The sequence below is a fragment of the Pan paniscus genome, chromosome 3, assembly GCF_029289425.2.
Source record: "Pan paniscus chromosome 3, NHGRI_mPanPan1-v2.0_pri, whole genome shotgun sequence".
NCBI lineage: Eukaryota > Metazoa > Chordata > Mammalia > Primates > Hominidae > Pan > Pan paniscus.
This window is the reverse complement of record NC_073252.2, coordinates 49977035-49987207: the sequence shown is the minus strand read 5'-3', so window position 1 is coordinate 49987207 and position 10173 is coordinate 49977035. Positions and strand designations below refer to the sequence as shown.

At 37.4% G+C, this 10173-nt stretch overlaps 1 pseudogene; it reads left to right on the top strand.

The window, feature by feature from the left end:
- Positions 1-2646, top strand: LOC100981072 (importin subunit alpha-1-like; annotated as a pseudogene).
- The last annotated feature ends 7527 nt before the right edge of the window (positions 2647-10173 follow it).

The window sequence follows — 10173 nt, the reverse complement described above, 5'->3', positions numbered from 1 at the left end:
ATGTCTACCAACGAGAATGCTAATATACCAGTTGCCCGACTTAACAGATGCAAGAACAAGTGAAAAGACAGTACAGAAATGAGGTGTCGCAGAATAGAAGTCAATGTGAAGCTGAGGAAAGCTAAGAGGAATGACCAGATGCTGAAGAGGAGAAATGCAAGCTCATTTCCTGATGTTGCTGCTTCTCCGCTGGAGAAAAACCGCAAAAACCAGGGCACTGTAAATTGGTCTGTTGATGACATTGTCAAAGGCACAAATAGCAACAATGTGGAAAGTCAGCTCCAAGCTACTCAAGCTGCCATGAAACCACTTTCTAGAGAAAAACAGCCCCCCATAAGCAACATAATCTGGGCTGGTTTGATTCCAAAATTTGTGTCCTTCTTGGGCAGAACTGATTGTAGTCCCATTCAGTTTGAATCTGCTTGGGCACTCGCTAACATTGCTTCTGGGACATCAGAATAAACCAAGGCTGTGGTAGATGGAGGTGCCATCCCAGCATTCATTTCTCTGTTAGCGTCTCCCCATGCTCACATCAGTGAACAAGCTGTATGGGCTCTAGGAAACATTGCAGGTGATGGTTTAGTTTTCTGAGACTTGGTTATTAAGTATGGTGCAGTTGACCCACTCTTGGCTCTTCTTGCAGTTCCCGATATGTCATCTTTAGTATGTGGTTACTTATGTCATCTTACCTGGACACTTTCAATCCTCTGCTGCTACAAGAATCCTGCACCCCAGTTAGATGCTGTTGAGCAAATTCTTTCTACCTTAGTTTGGCTCCTGCATCATGATGATCCAGAAGTATTAGCAGATAGCTGTTGGGCTATTTCCTACCTTACTGATGGTCCAAATAAACGAATTGATATGTTCTTGAAAACAGGAGTTCTGCCCCAACTTGTGAAGCTTCTAGGAGCTTCTGAATTGCCAACTGTGACTCCTGCACTAAGACCCATAGGGAATATTGTCACTGGTACAGATGAAGAGACTCAGGTTGTGATCGATGCAGGAGCTCTTGCTGTCTTTCCCAACCTGCTCGTCAACTCCAAAACTAACTTTCAGAAGGAAGGTACATGGACAATGTCAAACATCACAGCTGACCCTCAGGACGAGATACAGCAAGTTGTGAATCATGGATTAGTCCCGTTCCTCACAATGTTCTCTCTAAGGCAGATTTTAAAGACACAAAAGGAAGCTGTATGGGGCCATGACCAACCATACCAGTGGTGGAACAGTTGAACAGGCTGTATACCTCATTCATTGTGGCCTAATAAAACCGCTGATGAACCTCTTAACTTCAAAAGATACCAAGGTTATTCTGGTTATCCTGGATGCCATTTTGAACATCTTTCAGGCTGCTGAGAAACTAGGTGAAACTGAGAAACTTAGTATAATGATGGAAGAATGTGGAGGCTTAGACAAAATTGAGGCTCTACAAAACCATGAAAATGAGTCTGTGTATAAGGCTTTGTTAAGCTTAATTGAGAAGAATTTCTTGGTAGAGGAAGAGGAAGATCAAAATGCTGTGCCAGAAACTAACTCTGAAGGCTATACCTTCCAAGTTCAGAATGGGACTCCTGGAACCTTTAACTTTTAGATAATGTAGCTGAGGTATGTATTTGTTGTGTACTATATTTGGTATTTTGTCTTACTGTTTCTCTACTAAGAACTCTTTTTAAATGTGGTTGGTTATTGTAGCACTTTTTACACTGAAACTATACTTGAACAGTTCCAACTGTACATACTGTAGGAAGCTTGTCCTCTGAATGGGTTTCTTATTTCTGTGTGGAATTTCTTATCTTGCAGCATCCTATAAATAAACAATAAAGTCCACCCTTTACTTCAAAAAAAAAAAAATCAGGAGGACTTCTGCATGGGGGAAAGTTCACTGTGGAGTATTTGGAGCCCAAACATGGACCTCCATGCAGGGGGTCATCCCCACGCAGGGTGTCAGAGGATGAACAGGGAGAGAGAGAGTCAACACTGGAAGGCAGAAGCTGTCTCAGGATGCCAGAGCATGAGAAGAGTGAGTAGGGCTGTTGCAGCAGAGCACAGGGTACAAGAACCCAAGCATTTGAAGAAGAATTCTGGTCAGGGAGAGAGCCCAGCTGAGGTATATAAACCCAACCAGGGTAAGGGGGTCTTCAGGAAAGGGAGAAGCTTGTCAAAGGAGTGACTGACAGACTGACACGCAGCATAGCGTGTCATAGCCCAGGCGGGTTGCCTAGGTGGCAACCTAGTGCAGCGTGTCAGAGCTTGAGAGAGAGAAGGAAAGGCTTCGACGTGGAGGGAAAAGGTATGTGAAGCCTGAGGCCACAGGTAGAGATTCAAGCAAGATGAGGAGGATGTCCACCCAGGGTAGGAAGAGGCAGCTCGTGACTGGGGCCAGATCCTGAGTGAAAGTGCAAGATGGTGCTCATGTCAGAACTTAAGCAGAATGAGAGAATCTGTGTTGGAGAGGGCAACAGTGGTGATGAGAAATTGGTTCACTCAGGAAATGCTTTCATCCCTTCAGGCTGCTCTAACAAAATACCATAAACTACATGGCTTGCAAACAACAGAAATTTATTTCTCACAGTTCTGGAAGCTGGGAAGTCCAAGATCAAGATGCGAGCAGATTTGACATCTGATGAGGATCGTCTTCCTGGTTCATGGTTAGCCATCTTGTCGCTGTGTCCTCAGATGGCAGAAGGGGCAAAGCAACTCTCTAGGACCTCTTTTAAAAGGACACTAATCCCATTCATGAGGGCTTCACCTGCATGACCTCCCAAAGGCTCCAGCCCAGATACTATGACATTGGGGATTAGGTTTCAACATGTGATTTTGGGGGAAATATAAACTTTCAGACCATAGTGAGGGATTAAGTCAAACTAGTATAGATAATGGGAGTTACCGTCAGAGAAGAAAGCTGTAAATAATGAAATTGAAAAATCTAGAATAAATCCTGTGGTGCTAGCTTGCAATTGGAGATATTAGTGTGAATTCATATATATAATTACAGATATAGATGTGAGTATATGTGCAGATGCAGTAGTCCTTCCCCCTTATCTACAGAAAATATATTTCAAGTCCTGCAGTGGTTGTCTGAACCAAGGATAGTACCAAACCTTGTATATACTTGTTTTGCCTGTACATACATACCTATGATAAACTTTAATTCGTAAATCAAGCATAGTAAGAGATTAACAACAACTAATGATAAAATAGAATAATTACAGCAATTTACTGTAATAAAAATAAAACAAGGGCTCCTTGAACACAAGCATTATGATACCTATACTAGGATAGTTGATCTGGTAATCGAGACAGCTACTGAGTGACCATCAGGCAGGTAGTATATACAGGGTGGATATGCTACACAAAGGGATGAGTCACCTCCTGAGAGGGATAGTGCAGGGCAGTGTGTGACTTCATCAGGCTACTCAAAACAGTGTGCAATTTAAAACGTATGAATTGTTATTTCTGGAATTTTCTATTTAATATTTTCAGACTGCAGTTGACTGTGGATAACTGAAACCTCAAAAAGCAAAACCAAAGAGACTGCTATGTGTATATATGTAAAACACAGTATACACAGTATATATATGTGTGTGTGTGTGTGTGTGTGTGTACATGTATATGCAGATATATAGCTCTGTCTACTTAGATAGACTGAGAACAACAGCAGCAATGGGCATACATGATGCTTATTTCTTGGTTTTAAATGTCACTCTCCACTGAAGCGAACTAGGAATTCTTAAAGATATGTTTAAATTCAAAGTGAGTCAGGAATCTATGAACTTAGAATATCTTGTCCCAGAAAGTAAGAGGTATTCAAAGAATGATGGGGCATGACCAAAAGTTGTAGAAGTCAGATTGAAGAGCTCCAATAAGAAAAATCTAGGATAATATTTGCACCAAAATGAAACAGTTCAATTAGAAAATGAACAAAAGATATAAACATATATTTCACCAAAGAGGATATACAGATGACAAATAAACACATAAAGTTATTCAACATTGTTAGCCATTAAGAAAATGCAAATTAAAACCCAAAATAAAAAATAGTGATAACAGCAAATGCTGATGAGAATGTAGAGAAACTGAATATCTCATACATTGCCAGTGGAGATGCAAAATGGTACAGTTGTTCTGGAAAATAGTTTGGCAATTCCTTTAAAAACTAAAAATGGACTCACCATATCACCCAGCAATTGCATTAGTGGACATTATAGAGAAATTAAAACTTAGGTTCACACAAAAACCTGTATATAAATGGTCATAGCAGCTTTATTTATAATATGCTCAAACCAAAAATAACCCAATGTCCTTCAGTGAGTGTCTTAATTTGTGCCACTATAACAAAATACTGACTGGATAATTGATTAAATATATATATTCCTCACAGCTCCAAAGACTGGGAAGTCCAAGATCAAGGTACCAACAGATTTGGAGTCTGGTGAGGGTTCTCTGCTTCAAAGACGGCCCCTCTTGCTGCATCCTCACATGGCAGAAAGCGGGGCAAAAAGGGCTGAACTTGCCCCCTCAAACCTTCTTATAAGGGAACTGATCCCATCCCTGAGGAAAAAGTCCTCAAGACCTAATCACCTCCCAAAGGCCGCGCCTCTTAATACCATCAGTTTAATTTCCAACATATGAATTTTGGAGAGACGTGTGCATTCAAACCCTAGCAGTGGGTAAATGATTAAAGTGTGCTACATCCATGCCATAAACTATTCCTCAACAGTGAAAACGAACAAATTATTGACACATGCAACAACTTGGGATCCATCTCAAGGGAAGTATGCTGCATAAAAAGCTAATCTCACAATGTTATATACATTATTATTCCATTCATATAGTGTTCTTGAAATAATATTATAGAAATTGAAATTAGATTAGTGGTTGTCAGGGGTTTTGGATTTCGGAGGAGAGGACATAGGGGTGGTTATAAAGGGGTAATTCAAGGGAACCCAGTTTAATGGAACAGTTCCGTGTCAAGATTGCTTTCATGGTTATATGAAGTTACACAAATAATAACATTGCAGATAACTATACACACATGTAAAATTGGTGAAATCTGAATAAGCTTTGTGAATTGTAGTAATGTCACTTTCCTGGTTTTGATTTTGCAGTATATTTATCTAAGATGTTACCACGGGGGAAAACTGGATGAAGGATTCTCAGGGCCTTCCTGTATTTTTTTTTTGTAATTGTCTTTGAATCTCTAATTAATTCTAGATTAAAAGTTTTTAAAAATGAATGGTAATAGAAACAGATTATAATATATTGGGTAAAATAGAAAACCATGAATCCATACAGATGTAAATAAATATATGAATAAATTCAAAGTTTTATATCGAACAGAACATTACATAATTTATCTCCACAAAATACTTATGCACGGCAAAGAGAAAAAAAGTAACTTTACATAGGATAGGCCTCTCAGACATTACCTTAATCACGTTATCAAAATTGACATCACCAAAATTGGTACAAAACTAAGTTATATGCTATTTGATTGGTTGTAATAAGAAGAATACAAGATCACTTTGGTAATATTCCTGCTATAGATGGATGAAAAAGCATCAGGTATACCCAAACTGAAAGCCATTCTACAAAATAACTGACCTGTATTCTTCAATGTATCAAAGAAAAACTGAACAACTGTTTCATATTAAAGAAGACCAAGGCGATATGGCAATTACATGTAATATGTGATTTTGGACTGGATAATTTTGCTCTAAAGGACTTTATTGGGACAACTGGAAAAATATTGTGGTTACATGAAAGAATTCCTTTTTTGATGAAATAACACTGAAGTAGTTGGACATGATGGGCCATTATGTCAACAACTCATTCTCAAAAATGGTTCAGGAAAAACTTTTTTTGTACTTTACTTGCAATTTTTCTGTAAATTTAGGATCATTTCAAAATTTATATAGGAAGAGGAGACTAAGGAATAATGACAACAAAACGTAGTATGGTATCCTGAATTTGATTGTGGAACAAAAAAAGTCTATTTTAGGGGAAGTTTGGTGAAATTATAATAAAGTGATTTTGTTAATAGTATTAACTAGTGCCAATACTATTAGAGTAGCATTGTACCAGTGTTAATTTCTTAGTTATAACAAATGTACTATGGTTATGTCAGATGTTAATGCCAAAAGGAATTCTCTAGTGTATTTACAACCCTTTTACAACTCATACAGGAACTCTCTAGTATATTTACAATCGTTTTAAATCTAAAATTATCCATAAATTAAACACTTATTTAAAAAAATTAATACTGTTCAGGCTTCAAGTTCCATTTCATGTAGTCAAAATACTATTCACCCTCTAGGCTTATTTCATATACCCTCTCTTCCATATAACTATTTCAATTCATCATTACTGCAAGTCAGTTAATTATCCCCATTCCATACCCCCAATTTCAGCCATAAAAGTTTTTGTTTCATTTACATTATAGTATTTTCAGATAGTTATTATCAATCTGTTACTAATTTCTTAAGGATAAGAATTGTGATTTACTAGAAACGTATGATAGAGGTTTTACTAAACATTTGCTGAGCTGTGTTACTGCAGAAGGCTGGAATACTTTTTTGAGTATTTAAATTCTGTCTAAAGATTCTGGAAAGGTGAAAATTCTTTATGAAACCTTACCTAATTGCTTCAGTTCACATTGGTCTTTCCTTTATATCTCAATGTATCTTGTAGCTATTCTTCTCATAGGTCCTTGATGCATCTTGACACCACTTGGTTCATAACCCAGTTTTTAAATTCTAGCCATTTTGCTGCTTATCAGTATCCCAGCAGAGGGTAGGATGGATAACAAAGAAAGTAGAAAAGAACTGGTGACTTAAACGGTGGTCATTGTGGATGAATGCATTAATACTGATACAACTCTCCTCTAGGACATGTTAGAGAAAGCTTTAAAATGGACGTTTCCTAGACTGCCCTACAGGTAGATTTCATCATCGTTTGGAATCCACCCAAATATACTCATGCCAGATTTTGAATCAGAACCCAATTACATGAGGGTAGAGGCAGGGTATGGAGTGTCTTTTTTTGCTGCTTCAGAGGCAGTGCATGGCAGAGCGAGCACCTCCCTTGCCAAGGGTTGGAGTGTGGTTTGGGGAGTTGTTCCTGAAATTCAGTCCTCACTCTTCTTCTTCGGCAATCCAAATGACTCTGAGTTATTTATCCTTCTTAATACATTCCTTTCATTTAAATTAACTAGAATAGATTCTGTTTTTGAAAGACATTGACAGGTCTTAATCTTCTGTAATCTCTAGGAACTTTAAATTAGTCATTTTACTAGCAGTTATAATTACAATAAAAAGTTATTAATGGAAGGGAAGAGATAAGTAACTGATTTTTTAATTATCCATGGTATTCACTTGATATTATTCCTCTCCTTGGTAAACTTGGATACTCTGGGGTGGAGGCAGGGAAGCAAAATTAGATTTAAAAGGAAAAAGAAGGAGGAGGAGGAGGAGGCAGAGATTCAATAAACTTCTGCGAGATTTTTGCAAGACAAGTAAAAATCTTTTCAGCTACCTAAACACAGAACACAGAAGTAGGGATTTTTAATTTAAAAAAATCAAAGAATGAGATTGATTACAGACAGCAAGGGACAGCTCAGAAGGGAGACAAAACAAGTTACAGCTAAGAATGATTAAAATTGCAAAGGATATAAGCAATCTTTCAGTATCCCACTCCAGATTAAACAAATAAATTGCATATTTGTATCTACTGCTAATAGGTTACAATACAGAATAACTTAGAGGAATTTAAATTATAATAGAAACGTTTATTTTATATGTTGTGATCATATAAAACTTGGAAAATAAAAATAGAAACAAAGTCAAATGACAATTTGTAGATTTTTAAGGTGCTTCTATATACATTGTCTTTTTGATAAACACATTTTTGTTTTTTAACCCGCTATCTTTTGATGCTGAGTGCATTGAAAATTTACAGTATTCAAAAGAAGTGATAAATGTTTGAGGTGATGGATATCTTAATTACCCTGGTTTGATGATTATATAGTTTATGCTGAACCAAAATATTACCCATACCCCACAAATATATAAAAGCATTTTATATCAATTTTAAAAATTAACGGTATTCAATCCTAATTCCTCCTAGCCATCATCTTCTTCAAAAGAAACAAACAAATAAAAAGACTGAGCTATCCTGGGAATGGTACCTAAATGATGATGGTCTTAGCCAATGCATTCAGCTAAGGGAATTCAAGGTTGGCTATCCTTTTTCCCTTGCCTGAAATCTACCATGGGAGAAGGGTGGCTATCTTAGTCCATTTTAAGTTACTATAAGGGAATACCTGAGGCTGGGTAATTTATAAAGAAAATAGGTGTATTTGGCTCATGGGTATGCAGGCTGCCCAAGAAACATGGCACCAGCATCTACCTAGCTCCTGGTGAGGGCTTTTGTGTTGTGTCAAAACATAGAAGAGAAGGTCAAAGAAGATGTGAACACAGGCAAAGAGCATCCAAACCCGAGAGATGTCCTGGCTTTACAAAAACCCACTCTTACAGAAACAAATCTATTCCCTTGAGAACCAATTCCATCTTGCAAGAGTAATAACTCAGTACCTGGGGAACAGCACTAAGACATTCATGAGGGAATCTACCCCCAAGACCCGAACACCTTCCACTAAGCCCCACCTCCCAACACCACTGGAAATCAGGTTTCCACATGAGATTCAGTGAGGCAAAACAACCCATGTCCAAACCATGGCAACACCCTGCAACTATGTCTTCATCACTTTCAAAAAGAAAAAAAAAATCTCCTTTAGTCTAAGCACTAATTTAAAGACTTTGTAGGCAGCATAAAAGAGAGAAAACTTTTTTTGCTTATTTCTAACTTGTTTATATAACATTTTTAACAGTCACAGTTTGTCTGCTCCAAGATATTTAAGCTTTAGATATTTAACTCCTTTTTTAAGATAAAAAAGTTTGAAATGTAATTTTGCTCTTTGGAGTGACTACCACAAGTACTACAATTAAAAAGATTTTTTATATTTTGGAGGCCTTGTGTTTCTCATGGAAACCACTTGATTAGTGCATATCCAACTTTATTTTAACAGCACATATGGCACATAGATTATCTATCCCAGTTTTCTTGGGAAGTTCTTTGCAAGGAGCAGTAGGAAAGTTGTCAATCCCCAAATGGCCAATGGGTTTCATATGTAGCAAATTTGGCTAGCAAAAATACCAACGCAAGTTCAACAATACTGGACCACAAGTGCCTGAGGATATTTTTTAAAGATTAGTAAATCAGGGGTTTGCTTTTGACCCTGATCTTTATACAGAGTTAACACTTCTTCATCAAACAAAAGTGTCTTTAATTTGAAGAAACTCATTTTTACAAATTTTAAAAATTTATTAATCATTTAATGCCTGCTCTCTGCAAAGCACTGATCTGTGCTTTTTGGAATATGCAAAGTCTAGCAAGTGAGATATCCTAGTTGGATCTTCTAGTTACTGAGCTAAGCTACATTTAAAAATAACCATAATACAAAGACTGAAATGATGTGATGGAATGCAATAAGAATTCTGAAGAGGGAGAAACCACTTACAGTTGGAGAAATAAGGGTTTAGGAAGGACAGGGAATTTAATGTGCATCTTGAAGGATGGGTCATGTTTTTAAGATTATCACAGGTGAAGGGAAGAAAACACCCTAGAAAGAAAAAGCATAACCAGTTTCTAGCTGAGGATGGGAGTTGAAAGGCTGACATCATTACTTGAGATAGGGAAAAAGGCACCCATATTTTTTTAAAAAGGTGCACCCCTTTGATTACCTTCTCACCTCTCTCATACTATTACCTGTATCAAAGTCTTACTATTGTTTTAATCATGTATTTTATTATGCTTTTTCCTGTATATCGCCATCATACACTTAACAAGCAGCATGGCAACATATTACCTTAAAGTTAATGTAAAGACACCTCTTATGTAAACTATACTTGGAGAAACACCAGTCTTCCTATATCCTCCCCCAGCCGCATCCCAGGGAACAGAAGCATAGAGCAGTGAATGTACAGAGTACCTAATGAACATAAAAAGAACCTGAATTTCAGTGGAGCCCTGAGTATGTGAAGGGTGAAATAGAAAATAAAACTGACAGACCTGAGTAAGGCCCAATCTGTAGGAGCCTGTAGGTCAATGCTGCCT